The sequence below is a fragment of the Heteronotia binoei genome, chromosome 14, assembly GCF_032191835.1.
Source record: "Heteronotia binoei isolate CCM8104 ecotype False Entrance Well chromosome 14, APGP_CSIRO_Hbin_v1, whole genome shotgun sequence".
Taxonomy (NCBI): Eukaryota; Metazoa; Chordata; class Lepidosauria; order Squamata; family Gekkonidae; genus Heteronotia; species Heteronotia binoei.
In genome coordinates this window covers 40,202,830-40,219,659 of record NC_083236.1, presented here as the reverse complement: position 1 = coordinate 40,219,659, position 16,830 = coordinate 40,202,830, and positions in this window count along the sequence as shown.

The following is a 16,830-nucleotide window of genomic DNA, read 5'->3' as shown; positions in this document are numbered from 1 at the left end:
TCATAAATTCTTACAATGTGCTATTTTAAATGGTAGGAAATAATACCTTTGTTGTTTAGATTTTTTTTAAAAAAGTGGCAAAACAAGACATGAGGAAAAGGGGAGAATTAGAACAACAGATATCCCATTTTCTCAAAAACTTGTTCCCCCCTTCTCTCTCTCCAAAAGATAACAATGAAGTACATTGAATACAGTTCGGGCTTAAAAGACAGCCAAGAAGGTTTTTTTCCAAGTCAAGTCTGGTCCTTCATGCTGTTTAAATAAATGCAGGATTCCACCCCCCACTTGTCCACAGACATTTGTACAATGCACACAATTCAAGGGCAAATTTAGATGTTCATTTTTATTGATCATTTATCCCACTTTTCCTTAGAGGAGCTCAACATACTTCATTCTCTTCTGCTCCTCACAACAATAGCCCTGTGAGGTAAGTTGAGCTGAAAAAGAGCATGGGCGTTTTTGCACAGGGTTTACCCCGGAGCGACATCCCTCTTCACCACGCAGCATCTGCGCGGATTTTGTACCAACTGCTCCGCAGAGCCATGAAGAGCTGCGGCTTTTGCGTCGCAAATGTAAACTAGTTTTTGGCAGTTTACATTTGTGACGCAAAAGCCGTGGCACTTTGCAGCTCTTCCGGGTTCTGTGGAGCAGTTGGTGCGAAATCCATGCAGACGCTGCGCAGTTAAGAGGGACGTCGCTCTGGGGTAAGCCCTGTGCAAAAACGCCCCATGACTGGCCTAGCGTTACACAGTGAACTTCATGGCAGAGTAGGGTTGCCAAGTCCAATTCAAGAAATATCTGGGGGCTTTGGGGGTAGAGCCAGGAGACATTGGGGGTGGATCCATAAGCAAAGTTGTGACAAGCACAATTGAACTCCAAAGGGAATTCTGGCCATCACATTTAAAGGAATCGCACACCTTTTCAATGCCTTCCCTATATTGGAAATAAGGAAGGATAGGGGCACCTCCTTTCAGGGCTCATAGAATTGGATCCCCTGGTCCAACATTTTTGAAACTTGGAGAGCATTTTGAGGAGAGGCACCAGATGCTATGCTGAAATTATGGTGTCTCTACCTAAAAAAACAGCCCCTCCAGAGCCACAGATACCATCAGATCAATTCTCCATTATACCCTATGAGAATTGATATCCATAGGGAATAATGAAGTGCCCAGCAGACATTTTCCCCCACCCCCGTTTCTGACAACTCTGAAGCGGGGGATTGGCATCTCTACTCATGAGTTGCTGAACTTCCAACTTCTTCAAAGTAACACAGAGCAACCAAAAGTTCAAGTTTACCTTTCCCATGCAAACAACCTCTGAAAAGATTGTGCAACCAATGAAGGGTCTGGGCTGCTTTCACAGCCACTGGGAGCAGCCATCTTGTTCTGCCTGCTCCCCCACCCACCCTCTTTCAGCCTTAAAGACACAGACACACCATCCCAAATAGAGTCTGAAGCCTCCGGAGGAGGTGGAAAGGCACATGGTGGCTGTGGAGGCGGGGCTTTCCCCCCACCGGCCAGCTGACTGGGAGCGGGAAGGAGCCTGGGAAAGTGGGAGAATCCCCACTGGAACCAGGGGATTGGCAAGCCTATGGCAGAGTGAAGATTTGAACCTGGGCTCCCTGGAACCTACTTGGACATGCTAACCACTATACCACTGGTGTATTATTATATTCCTACTCCTCCTTCTTGTCTTTTAGATGGCATCGCTGATAATTCATGTTTGACCCTATCACCAGTCTGCTGAACCAGACCACAATCTCTAGGGTAAATAGAAGCATCTTAAAAAGATAACAGGGACAGGCTGCGTGCACCTCGGAGGAGCTTCCAGAGTGCTCGTGCACCTCCTGGCCACTCCCCATGCGCTTCCTGTCTTTCCATAAAGTTGGGAAGTGCCTCAAAGCTGCCTCAGAAATTACTTACAAAGTGGTACCTTTCTGAGGCGGCTTCAATCCAGCCCCAGGTGGGCTGCAGTCAGGACGGGGACATAAAAACATAAAAGGAGCCATGTTGGATCAGGCCAATGGCCCAACCATTCCAACAGTCTGTATCACACAGTGTCCAAAAAACTCAGGTGCCATCAGGAGGTCCATCAGTGAGGCAAGGACACTATAAGCCCTCACACTGTTGCCCCTCCCAAGCACCAAAAAATACAGAGCATCACTTGCCCCAGACAGAGAGTTCCAACAATACGCTGTGGCTAATAGCCACTGATGGACCTCTGCTATGTTTATCCAATCCCCTTTTGAAGCTGGCTAGGAGGCAGATGTATGCATGTGAATGCACTTTTGTGGTCCGCCTGCCTCCCATCTCCAGGGTGGCTTAAACAGCCTGTCTGTTATCACCCCTTGTGTCAGAGAATGCTCTTTCCACAAGAGTAACAAGCTGCCATCTAATGGAATGAATCCATGGGGACTAACCAATTCTAATGAATATCTGTCAACTTCCTTAATACCTTAAATTCATCAGTATTTTATTTATTTATTTATTTGGTCGATTTATATTCCGCCCTTTCCCATATGGGCTCAGTATAGTATGGCTCAGTTCTTCTCGTATGATGACGTGTCATTCTCCCATACCCTTTCTCTTCAGTGCTAACACCTGCAGATTCTTATGGTAGTACTTCATTGCTGGAGTTCAAAGTTTGCCCTGCCCAGTGCAGAGGACATGTAAAGCTATCCCTTCTATCTGGGTGAAGGATATATTCCAAGTCATCAAAGAAAGGCTATTGTTTTCAGGGCAATTAAGTACAAAAAAATTGAAAGGCAATGTTCTGCAATGGTAATTGCCTATCGTTCTGCATTTAAAAGCATCATCCATTTTTTATTTGATGACCCGCTTTATTGTCCTTATTTGCATTTGGCAACGGCAAAATCAGTAGGGCTCAGTGTTCGGGTGAGCTGTAACCCTTTGTGGTAAAGAGCTGCAAACAATGTTACAGTTGAGAAAGAGCTGAAATGTTGATCGTTTCAGGAAAGTAGCCATGTTGGTCTGCAGTAGATTAGTCAGATTTCAGTCCAGTAGCACCTTCGAAACCAACAAGATTTTCAGAGTATATTTGGAGGAGAGGCCATCTGCCTCCTAGTGGCACTTGGGAAGGAGAAGCTGTGTTGCGATGGTTAAGATGGCTGCTATAATGGTTGTAGTTAGGACCTCTAGGGCCAAGTTGTATGTGTTTGTTTGTGTGTGTGTATAAACACATGCATGAAGCTACCTTCTGTTGAATCAGACCATCAGTCCATCAGGTTTGGTACTGTCTACTCAGACTGGCAGCAGCTCTCCAGGGTCTCTGGCAGAGGTTTTTCATGACCTACCACCTGATCCTTTTATCTGGCAATTCCAGAGACTGAACCTGCCACATTCTGCATTCCAAGCAAATGCTAAACCCTGGCCTTTCCGCTAAGCAAAACCTTGTTTAGTTCCTTGACAAGTGGCTGAGATTGTTTATTTATGAAACCTGAAAAGATCATCCTAAGTTTTTTTATTATAATATCCTTTACCTCTGATGAGAAATGGGAAAAGGGTGAGTTCTTTTTATTTCCGTTGTTGCATACACAGTTCTTAATTGAGCCTCAGAACAAACCTGTACAATATATTTAGCTTAGGAGAGAGCGATTGCCCTCACTAATGAAGTATTAGGACCTCGCAGGGATTTGAATCAAGCTCTACCTAGTCGTAGTGTGATACACTAAGCACTGTAGCACACTGTTTATCACAATTCTCAGCTCCTGGTTCAGGGGCACAGCATGTGAGACTGAAGATATGCTCACAAGTTACAAGAGTGGTGCAAGAATTAACGGGTCCTGGTTTTAAAATTCAGGTATGCTATTCCAGTGGCAGAAAGAAGAGAAACTCCCAAGCGCAAATTTGCCAGAGTGGACAGTAATGAATCAGATAGACCCGTAGTCTGACTCAGTATACGTGAGCTTTATATGTTCCTCATGGAATGCCATGGATGAATTAAACACACGTTCCAGTCAAGTGGAAAGTGACATCAAATCACAGCTGACATAAACTGATTCTGCACTAACCTTGCTCCGCTCCAGGCTTCCGTTTCTCTCCAGAGCAAGCTAGCAATTTCACACCAGTTGCTCCATGCCGCCATTTTGTGTGGGAAAAACCCGCAATTTGCCATGCCACAGTGTTAAAAGGTTTACACTGCAGCATGGCAAATTGCTGGGTTCTCCCATGCAAAATGGTGGCACGGAGCAACTGGTGCAAAATTGCTAGCTTGCTCTGGAGAGAAACGGAAGCCTGGTGCAAAGCAAGGTTAGTGCGGAATCAGCCTTAGGGTGACTGTAGGATTTTCAAGGCAAGAAACGACAGGGGTGGTTTGCCACTGCTTCAGGCGCATGGGAGGCATCTCAAATTGGGCTGGTTCAAAATGGAGTGGCTGAATCCTGATCAGACTCTCTTGTGCAAGTCACCCGTTTCCTGCACAGGAGGCTCTTCGGCATAGTCAGATGGTTGTTGCACATCATCCCCTTGGTGCGGCCACCATTCATTTAGTGCCTACAGTGGATTGGTAGGTTCACGCCACCAATTCGCCTTGCTTGTGCACTTCTGCATTCAGACGCTTGGAAAGATGGTTGGCATGTGGCAGAAGGATTTGCTACCAACTTGAGCTGCCTCTGAGACGCCAGAGGACAGGGTGAATATGGAAGTGGGACAGGAGGCAGATGCGCACGTTTGGTCCAGTGGCATCTTTAAAACCAACAGTTTAATTCTGGGTATAAGCTTTCATGTATCTGAGGAAGTGATACTGATATCTTATGAAGTGTGCGTGCACACGAAAGCTTATACCTAGACTTAAATTTCGTTGGTCTTAAAGGTGCCACTGAACTCAAGCTTTGTTCTCTTGATTGGGAAAGCTATTATAAAGGACAGTACATATAGGTGAAAAAAGAAGTTGCTTCAGAGGGCCACAGTCTAAGTCACACACATCTCTATCTCTGGATTCTTCCAAGCAAATCTTGCAAATGTCATCCTGAGGCTATGAAATAATTCTTCCAGACAAGCACATAATTTAATTAGAAGTTTGTTTGGAATGTGTGAACACATCGATACAAGGAGCCTCACTAATTAGGTGTGCCACAAGTCCTTGCAGTGTAGGCGCTCTCCCTCCACTATGCCACCTGTCATAACAACAGACATTTGGCTAGTGTAATTTAATTATGGAGGTTACTGAAATTTTTATTTACCTAGCTATGAATTTCTGTATTTTGCAATGTATCAAATTGATTGTGAAGTTCATCTCCAGCTCAGAAAGTAACCTTAGCTAAGTTTTCAAGCAGCTGCTAGTTAGCACTGGGTTATATAAGATACCTGAGTCTTGGGCCTAAATACATGTTGCAATTTTCCCATCTGGTCATCAGGCAAGGTCAGGGAGTTCAGAGATCAATTTTTAGGTGTGCAAGAGCCCTATTTATTTATTGTTTGTATGCATGTTTGTTTGTGCATTTTTGTCCTGCTTTTCCCTGCATACAAGACTCAGGACCTTTCCCAACAAATTGAAATTACAAATAAAACAATCAAAACATTCCAGAGTGGGACAGTGCATTGTAGGAAGAGGAGGACGATTGGATTTATACCCCACCCTTCACAGAGTCACTGAGCAGCTCACAACTTTCTTCCTTTCCTCTCCCCACAACAGACACCCTGTGAGCGAAGTGGGGCTGAGGGAGCTGATAGTACTGCTTTTGAGAGAACAGCTCTGAGAGAACTGTGACTGACTCAAGGTCACCCAGTTGGTTGCATGTGGAGGATCAGGGAATCAAGCCTGGCCTTCCAAATTAGAGTCCACCGCTCTTAACCACTAGACAAAAGGAAGTTAAGCCTCCATACTCCCCCCATCTTCCTGACCTGAAACATTCCCAGGTTGACCAGTTGGGGAAATGTAATGTATACAGGCTGCAAGTATGATTTCCTAGCAGGTTAAATAGAAGCCCTATGGGGCTCTTCTGAGTCAGGAAAATAACAGCATGTGGAAGATTTATGTTTCCTCTCCTCTTTTGCCAGAATTCCAGACTGAATTATGTCCCGAGCACTCTAGAGAATTGAAACCTCATTTAGTGACCAGACCATGAAACAGACCTGTGGAAAATATGTGTAGTTATACCCTGGAAACTTTGTTTCCCAAGACTTGGATATTTTCATCAACATGTAGGGAGATCTCTTGCTCTCTCTATTTGTTGGTCTCTGGCCTGCTGAAGGGTGGCTGGAGATTTTTTTTTTTTTAATAGCACCACACTGGCAGCATGATGTCATTCCTGGCAAACAGCCAGGATTGGAGTACTGTGTTGATGTCTTGCTGGTGATATCCACTGGAAGTGATGTCATGCTACTGGTGCAGCACCGTTTCCCCCATCCCTGTGCCTCCAGTTCCACTGATTGCCAACCATTAGCATTGCCAGCCAACCCCAAAAGCATGACAAGTGCAGGAAGCCTGGGGACATGGAGTTTCAAGGGTATGCAACATTCAGACTGAGTGGTCAGGTGCCCTGGAACCTGTGGGCTTACCATTTCAGCATTTGCAAAGCCTTGGAAGAAAGGAAGCCTTGCAGGGAGATTTCCCAGTTCCTATGGCCTCTGGTGTTTCTGCTGACTGATGTGTTTTGAGTGAACAGAAGGAAATGGTGAGGGATGACTTGGGAGCTAATGCATAGGAGACTAGCAAGGAAGTTGAAAGCAACAGGAATTTCTGCATCCATTCTCAGGAAAATCAGCCTGCATGCCCATTTCCTGAGTGTGAGGATCCCCCATAAGGGATCTTAATGTGAGGGGCGACTGATATGCCCAGCCCAGGGACATGTTGGGGGATTACCCTCATGTTCAGGTGGCAAGGGAGACCACCTCTGGGCTTCCGCCCTAGTGGGATCCAGAACCTGCCATCCCAAGTTGACCAACAGATCATCAACTGGCGGTGGGTCAATCGATGAGTGGGATCCTTACCCAAGCTGTGTCAAGGTTCTCTACAGTTGAAACCAATAAAGTTGTGGTCAATTTTATTCCACTCTTTCTGAAGAAATGGTGTTTGTGTATGTGTGTTATTTCAACGGAAACTTTAAATTTGATTAGAATTTGTGGGTATAGTAGAACTTTTGTCCTGGGTGTCCACTTCGGCCCCTCCCCTTGATGCTGGAGGAGGAAGAGGAAGATGATGATGATGATATGGGGAGTTTGGTCATCACTAAATATAATGGGTTGAATTCAGCCGACATTCTTACTTATTCTCTTTCTTACTACAAATCCCATCCCATATGACTTAATCCATGCAGATCCCACAATCCCCAGCATAGCCTTTTTGGTGCTCAGCAGAGGTTTGGTGGTCAGAGGTTTTTCCTCTGTGGAAAAGTTTGTTGGATCCAATCCACTATCAGTCTGCCTGCTGTATCATAATGAGTGTATCTAAAAATCTACAGGCATTTGGAGCTTGTCTATGCATTATGAATCTAGAGTACAGGTGTTTGTTCCAAGATGAGAAAAGATCATTGCTGAAAAATGTATGCCACAGTGGTGTCATTTGGTTCTCAAGCATGCACACAGCTGAATTGGTCAACCAGCCCCATGCATTCAGTATTAGATACTGTTCATTATCAAATGCCAGCACTGTATTTAGCTTTCTTCCCTGTGAGAGTCTGTCCATTATTAACAGCAGTTGAATAAAAAGGTGTAAGTAACACGATGGGGAAAGCTCTGAGTTATACAAACTTAACTAATTGTAATGGTTGCTGGTGGGGATTCAGTTTCTAGAAAATATGCAGCAAGTGGGAAAGCTGAGCTTGTCGGCTGTGTCTGATTAATATTTCCAGCCACTTATTTTTGGATGCTTTCTTCCTATTCTCTTTCTTCTCTCTCTCTCTTTCCCCCAATCTAAATATTTTAACTTTTTTTCTGAAGGCAGTATGAGGTCCACAGGAGGAAGTCGAGAGCTTTCATCTTGATTTATAGAGATGATGATAAAAGTTTAGTTTCACAGCTTGCTGTCCATTTCTCTGCTAGATTGCCGCCTACAGCATATGTTCAAAGACAGGTTACCCAGAGCTGAATGCAGCTTTATTTCTGTAAACAGAGTCCTCCAGAGCAAGAGAGTGGATTTGGGCTCAAACTTGTGACTTAGACTGGGGAGGGAGGGAACATGAGGTCATTGCTAAAGAAGGCTACAAATAAGCCCCACTGAATAAAATGGGACTTACTTCTGAGCTGATCTTAGAATTGGTGCCCATGTTAGAGTATTAGGAAACTTCTGTGTCAGTTTTAACAGGAAGAAGAGTTCACCAACACACCATCTTTGAAGATAACCATGATGTTTCATTGGGACAGTCGTCTGCATAAGTCAACGTCATCCTAAGAATGTCAACCCAGGTGAAGAAGAAGAAGATGATGATATTGGATTTATAGCCCATCCTATACTATCTCAGAGTGGTCACAGTCTCCTTTACCTTCCCCCGCTCCCACAACAGACGCCCTATGAGTTAGGTGGGGCTGAGAGAGCTCTTGCAGCAGCTGCCCAAGGACAACTCCTACGAGAGCTATGGCTGACCTAAGGCCATTCCAGCAGTTGTAAGTGGAGGAGTGGAGAATCAAATCTGGTTCTCCCAGATAAGAGTCCATGCACTTAACCACTACACCAAACTGGCTTACTCCCAGGATATGATTAGACTCTTAAGTCATTCTGAAAGCTTCCATTGTGACATACAACCAGCCTTATCATGGATAGATTGTTCTCTATATTTAAAAAGGTAAAGGTAGTCCCCTGTGCAAGCATTGAGTTGTTATTGACCCATGGGGTGACATTACATCTTGACATTTTCTTGGCAAACTTTTTATGAGGTTGTTTGCTGTTGCCTTCCCCAGTCATCTACACTTTACCCCCAGCAAGCTGGGTACTCATTTTACTGACCTCGGAAGGATGGAAGGCTGAGTCAATCTTGAGTCAGTTACCTGAACCCAGCTTCTGCCAGGATTGAACTCAGGTTGTGAGCAGAGTTTGGACTACAGTACTGCAGCTTATCACTTTGCACCATGGGGCTCTCTGTTACTTTACTTCCCCACCCCACACACAAGACAGTCTTTATTGTTATATATAAAAGTATATGTCAGCCAGGTTACATATTAAAAGAGTACAAAATCCATACAGAATAAAATTAGGATTACAAAATAAAAACAAAGTAGCAACATAGTAAAACCTGATACATAGTACTACTTATCAGGACAAGTAACCATAGCTCTATAAGAAAAAACTTTGCTACTAATTCAGTTATTTCCAGATCAGAATTATTAAGCAAAAAAAGCACTTTAAAATCATCATCAAAGGTCTCTAAAATTTGGGCCAATATGGGGCATAAAAGATCCTAGCAGGACACCAAAACAGAGAGGACACTGGAGAAGAACATGGGCAACAGCCTCAACACAATCCATTTTACAGGGACAGTACCTGCTTGAATAGGGAGTCTCTTGGAATCTGCCAAATAAAATGGCTGACAGAAGGGCATTGAATCTGGCCAAGGAAAAAGCTCTGCACAAATTTGGAGCTAGAAGTTGATAGAGGTACACAGCTGGAGTATTTGCATTCGGAACAATCCCCAAGTTTTGTGAAAGATCATGGGGGTACCTATGTGTGTTCCTTATGCCATTTTATGTTTGGAGTGTGGTCAGAATTTGTTGGCTACTAAGGCATGGATTCACATTATTAAATTCTGGTTACCACTCCACTTCAACTCTGATCTGCTTAGTTTTCTGTACCAACTTCTTCACAAAATTTGCTTGTCCCTGGAAAAGTTTTAGAGACATTCCCTTATATTTAACTTGTTAATGCCCTCTAAGATCACATGACTTAATGTCAAGTTGAGTCTAGGTTGAGCGATAGCTCACAAAGCTACAGCAAAGCTGTAAAGTAGAATTGATTGCACATTTCACATCACTCTTGTTTCAAGCTCAGAATTCTTGAAACTTCATATTCTTTTTTTATGAAAATCAAAACCACAGTTCTTTATTGTCAGTCATTCCCTTATATATAGCATTACCTTATATTTAACTTGTGAATGCACCCTAAGATCACATGGCCTTAATGTCAAATTGAGTCTAGGTTGAGCAGTCACGAAGCTACAGTGAAGCTGAAAAGTAGAACTGATTACACATTTCGCATCACTGTTGTTTCAAGCCCAGAATTCTTGCTATGTCATATTCTTACTATGAAAATCAAACCAACATTTCTTTATTCCCAATCAGTTTATGTTTCCTTACATTGCCCCCCCCTCAAATGTAGGCATTTTCTGTTTCTTTTTTTTTGGGGGGGGGGTCATAAGTAATGAACATTTTACATTGCAAGTTTGGTAGACCTGAGAAAGTGAGGAGGGAACAATATGGAAATCCCCACTCAATCTCCCTCTGGATTCAAAGATTTCATAGGGCTTTGAACAAACCACCTCCAACTCCCCCCACCCTACCGAGTGACTCTCAGCTGCTCTCAACATTTTACATCTTTTGAAGCACATTCAGCCCTCCTCATTATAGGGGATATTTTCTTCTTCTCTGGATTAATTTACAAAATTATTTCAGTTTCTGTCGCTCCTCCTCCCACTTAGTTAGGAAGTAATAGTGCAGTTCTTCTAATCAGAGTTCTGACTTCTAAACCCACTGGATTGGATCCAAACTAGATTTTCTGCTGATGGAAGAGGAGGTGGAATTCCTGCAATTTTTTTCCTTCCTGCTGCAGACACCTGATTTGTCCATCATGCCATTCCTAATATCCTAATACCCCTAGGACCAGCATTTGAGGACATCAGTGGGCTGCATTGTGGGAGATGTTCTGCCAGCCATCAGCAGAAAATTTAATCTGGAGGTAAAATGGGCTAACACAGATTAAATCCAGGTGGGGAGCTGTGTTGGTCTGAAGCAGCAGAACAAAGTTTTAGTCCTATGGCACCTTTAAGACCAACAAAGTTTTATTCTGGGTATAAGCTTTCATGAGCATGCACAATGAAGTTTGCATGCACACGAAAGCATATGCTTAGAATAAAACCATGTTGGTCTTAAAGGTGCCACTGAACTCAAACTTTATTCTGTGCTTAGAACTGTACTGGAACTTGCCTGGTACTTAGCTTTTTTCTTCATGCTGTTTTCTTCTCTTTGAGCTGTGTCACTCTCTTGTACTCTTTGGAAACCCCCAGCTGCCTCCCTACCATGACCACCTTCAGCAATATATAGATATTCCGTGTGCTCATAAACCAATGCATAAGGTGATTTCCTACTGCATAAGATTTATTTTTTTTGGCAGGGGGGACCGATACTTTGGGTGCCTGGAAGGTGTTGGTTTCCTGCAAGGAAACTCTCTTATATATAGCCTGGATATTGGAAGCAAATGATGCTCCTGTTGCAGATGAAGCTTCTATTTTTGGTGTCTAATTTTTAAATTAGTGCTTTCCATCGAAGCATGTTTACTGCTGTCACAGAAGAACAGGCTGGGATGTTCATAGGCACATTGAATGACATATAATTAGAGAAATCTGAGGATGTGCAGTTATGCTTGCTAAATGAGATGATGGCAGCCCCCCTTTCCTTTCCAGCTCCAAATAAACTGATGATCTCCCTTGTTGTGTATGGCTTAGTTGATATATTCCTTAATGGTTAGAACCTTGGCCTTCTTTTCATCACTGACTAATCCCCAATCAAAGATAAGACTCCAAATCTACCTTTGTGTTCTTTATTTAAATATAAATCATTATCTTTCTGTGCAGCCACTTGGAGGCCTTACTCCAACACAATTAATGACTGTGCTTTTTGATACTCATGAGAATTCCCACCACAACCTGTTCTTATGTTTGTGTGCAAGAAATCAATAAAACCGGTTTGACCATTCTGTGTCTGGTGGACCATGTTTTACTCAGGGACTGCAATGTTTAGTCAATTAATCAGTTAGATTAGTCAATTAAAAGGCTTTGGGTCAATTGAAAATATGCCCCCAATTATTTGGGCAGCATATTTTTTTTTCAGCATTCATTATTTTTGATAAATGGTTGCAGGACAGGTAGAGAGAAATGAACTGGACATGTATCAAGGCAAGTGGAAGTGGTCATGGCAGAAACAAATGATATGCAGCCATTATGGTCGCAGCTCTGATGGTATGTCATCTCCAGAGACAAAACATGCTGTCATGGAAAGATGGAAAGAAAAAGTCAGTGGAGAGTCTGGGGTACGGAGAGAGCCAGCAATTTCATGTTAGACAACTAAAGGTTTATACAAACTGAGTGAAGCTTCCTGGTTGGAGTGTGTTAGGGAAAAAACAGCCAATGGCCATTCTGTTGCCACATGTACTGTAGAATCTACCCCATAGGCATGATGTGAAGTAGCATGGAAAGTCCATCAGAGAAACTGCCCTGAAAAGCAAGGAGGCAGCAGGTTATGTTGGTTGATCCTTCTGAGAGCTGACACAACCAGATAGCAGGAGGAGCTAATGAAGAAGAAGAAGAGATTGGATTTATACCTCACCCTTCACTCGGCGTCTCAGAGCAGAGTACAATCTCATTTCCCTCCCCACAACAAACACCTTGTGAGGTAGGTGAGACTGAGAGAGCTCTTTTGAGATCTGCTTGAGAGAACAAATCTTTTGAGAACTGTGACTGACCCAACTGTCACTCAGTAGTTGCATGTGAAGGAGTGGGGAATCAAACCTGGTCTCCCAGATTAGAGTCTGCACATTTAACCACTACACCAAACTGGCTGTCATGAATCAGGTAAGCCACCTGATGGCAATTGGGGAACTGAGGGTGTGTAGTAAGCTTTGACATGGGGACTATGCTCTCTGAGGAACCTAAATCCAGTCAGTCACAAGTACTTATATACCGTATTTTTCAGACCATAAGACGCACTTCCCCCCCAAAAAAAAAGTGTGGGGGGAAAGTGTGTGCATTTTATGGAGCGAAGGGACGATAGGACGTACCTTCCTCCGGGGGGGGGGGAGGAATCCGCTGCCTTCGCCTCCGATCCCGGCGCTTCCCCTGCCTGCCTGGCTCCAGCTCTGCTTCCAGCAAGCGCTGGGATCGCTCCATGCTGCCCCCACTGCAAACCCAGTGCTTCGCAAGCGCCAGCTGCGGAGGGGGCAGCATGCTTCCTCCGTGCCTGTCTGCCTGGCTCCAGCTCTGATGCTTAAAGCAAGCACCACGATGCTTAAAGCAAGCACCACGAAGCTCTGATGCTTAAAGCAAGCTTCATGAGCGCCGGCTGCGGAGGGGGCGGTGTGCTTCCTCCATGCCTGTCTGCCTGGCTCCAGCTCTGATGCTTAAAGCAAGCACCGGGATCGGAGGGTGGAGGGAGCGATCCTGGTGCTTCCTGTAAGCGTCAGAGCTGGAGCCAGGCAGACAGGCACAGAGGAAGCATGTGCCCCCTCCACAGCCTGCGCTTGCAAAGCACTGGGTTTGCGGTGGGGGCAGCATGGAGTGATCCCAGCACTTGCTGGAAGCAGAGCTGGAGCCAGGCAGGCAGGCGCGGGGGAAGCGCTGGGATCGGAGGCGGAGGCAGTGGATCGCCCCCCAGGAGGAGGGTGCGTCCTATGGTCCAGAGCGCCTTATGGACCGAAAAATACAGTACTTAATTGGTGGATGTATTCTTAGTTGAAACTGTCCCTCTTTTTCACAATCAGGAGCCTCTTCCAAGACACTAATACTAGTAGAAATGCCATGAATTTTTGCCCTAAACATTTTCAACAATAAAATTTACCATGTTCGTCTGTGATGATCAAATGCAAATGAGTCATCTGGTCCTCTTGGTTTGTCCTGGTACCCTGGGATGCCTGCTGATGCATCTTTTTTTCCCACTTGGTGAATCATTTATGTAAATAATCATTGCAAATAAATAAATCTAGAAACAAAGAAGGCTAACTATGTGTAAATGTATATAGCTGATCAATCAATTAAAACACAATTTACCAATTTGCCTTAGAATCTCCAAGATAACCAAGTTCCAAAGAACTGGGAAATTGCTTTGGTGAACGTAAGGAATATATTCTGTGCCCAGTTACTTGGCAGTAAATTGGCATCGATAGAACTTACTGGCAAGTAAACATGCCTAGGAAAGGGGCTGCACTGGTCTTTAGATCTCTCTTTCTCAAACAGCATCTCTACATACTGTGTAAGAAACTGTGTTTGAAACCAAGGGAAATTGGAAAAGCACTTTACTACATAGCATGAGTGTCACATTCAAAGAAATGAAGTCAAAATTTACCCTGGGCTAGCACAAATTCCTTCCATGTGCATAAAAAAGTTTCTGGATCTCAGCCAGTGTTCTTCTTCCCAAGCCATTTTTTCAGGTGATTAAATTTCAGCATTTTTAAAAAATGTAATAATTAAAAATTTGAATAGAAATGAGGCAGCCTTTTATTTGAGTATTTGTCTCTATGTGTGTTCATGTTTGTGCAATGTGCTTGTCTTTCCTTCAAGGAGATCTGTCTACACTTCTCCCCTGATAGATATCAGGTTGAAACCCATGGAATTTTTCGCTGATGGAACTCTGGGGCAATTTTTGCTGATCCCTCCTCCTGTTGCAGACCTCCAACTCTCACAGACCTCCAGCTCCCCCTTATGATTTTTCTGGTGGTTTTGCCCAGGAACAGCTTTTCAGAAGGTAGAGGGAGGAGGAAGTCAGGGAAGTCCTTACCCTTTGAAAGAAAGCCCATCTTTCAGCAGATATATATTCAGTATTCAACCCATTATTTATTGTAGGACTATGCATCCATCTGTCCATCCATCCGTCCGTCCATCTATCCCCTTGACTGTCTATATGTCTGTCTGTCCATTCGTCCACCCACCCATCCATCCATCCATCTGCTAGTGTAGTAGTCAAGAACAGTGGTCTCTAATCTGGACTCAGAAATCCAGGTTTGATCCCCCACTCCTCCTCATGAAGCCTACTGGGTGACCTTGGGCTAGTCACAGTTCTCTCAAAACTCTCTCAGACCCACCTACTTCAAAAGGTGCCGGTTGTGGGGAGGGGAAGGGAATGAGACAGTAAGCTGCGTTGAGAGTCCTTAAGGTGGAAGTTGGGTTCAGATAGTCAGCTCAAGGCTGACAGCTTTCCATCCTTCTGAGGTCAGTAAAATGAGTACTCAGCTTGCTGGGGTAAAGTGTAGATGACTGGAGAAGGCAATGGCAAACCACCCCATAAAAATTCTGCCAAGAAAACATCCTGATGTGATGTCACTCCATGGTTCGGTAAGGACTCAGTGCTTGCACAGGAGACTACCTTTACCAGTTTGGTGTAGTGGTTAAGTGTGAGGACTCTTATCTGGGAGAACCGGGTTCAATTTCCCACTCCTCCACTTGCAGCTGCTGGAATGGCCTTGGGTTAGCTATAGCTATTACAGGAGTTGTCCTTGAAAGGGCAGCTGCTGTAAAAGCCCTCTCAGCCCCACCCACTTCACAGGGTGTCTGTTGTGGGGGGAGAAGTTATAGGAGATTGTAAACTGCTCTGAGTCTCTGATTCAGAGGAAAGAGTGGGTTTTAAATCTGCAGTTTTTTTCTTCTTCTTTTTAAGGTAGAGATAGGCAGGGTATAAAAACATCCTCCTTCTCCTCTCCTCCTTTTTCACACTGAATCAAACAAATTTTTACACCATCTTTTATTCTTCATCCCATCCCTGAAGAAAGGCCAGTATGCTTTGGGAAAGGACTCATGTCACTACTTAAGGTTTCTTTTAATCTGTTTGCTCTATTCCACTGGGAGCCCTTTAAATCCTGACATTTCATGCTTGTGTAATGTTTTTTGCCAAGGATATTGTTTGGTTATAAAGGCTATGGGGGTGTTGTTGCTTTGGGGAGGAGTTCGTTTGGGGTGAAGTCAGGAACTTAGACAGCTCCCGTAAACTTATCCTCTAGTACAGACGCAACTTGATCTTCCCTTTCTCTTACCAATCTATTTAAAGAGAAGTATCAAAGTGTTAATGAATATGAATACAAGTTGTTTCAAAGCAATCCCCTCTCTTGAGAAAGCAGAGGGTGTTTACTGTCTGAGAGCATTAAACAAGTAAAACAAAGAGAAATCTTTGAAAATTATGTTTTTGTCCTGTTTATTTCTGAGAAAGGTAGCAAGTTATTAAAAGATCCTGGTTACAAAGAGCTTTCAAACAATACATCTTTAATCAAAACCTTTCATAAAGTAAACACAAGAGTGTATAAGCACTAAGCAAACAGATGCAGACGAATAATTGCCAAAATGAGCCCTGTCACTAGCGGTGAAGAATATACTGTATTAACTAGTTTGAATAGAATCAGTACAATTTGGTTTGTATTTGCATGTCCCTCAATGCCCCTATCACTAAGTAATAAGTTGGATCTAACTATAGTTTTCTCCTAACCCTTAGCTGCTGTTTTCTGTACCAGTTGTATTAATGGTCATGAAACCACAGATACGGTTTCTCCTATGAACAGTCATTTCTTGCCAGAGGTTCTACATGGGACAAAAAAGCCTTTGCCTTTGGGAACTGGTCAGTTTTAGGATCAACTTTCTATCCTGCTGTTTGCTTGAAACACTGTCCAACTGAAGAACCAGATTAAGCTCTGGACTACTGATCTATCTTCTTTGATCACTTTGGGCTACAAAGAAAACTAGTTCTTAATAGTGACATGCAGCCAAAATTTACTAAGCAAGTCTATTCCTGAACAACATACACAGTGGGGGGGTTGTAGAAAAAGCCCAGCAGGAGCTTATTAGTCCACACCACCTGGCCTGGGAGCATGTGGCTGCCGCATGGCGCATTGGGCCAGCCGGAGCCTTGGCCAGCCCAGGCAGAGCTCTGCTCCTGTAGGCTCCAGCAGAAAAACAGCCCTGAACACAGGGCT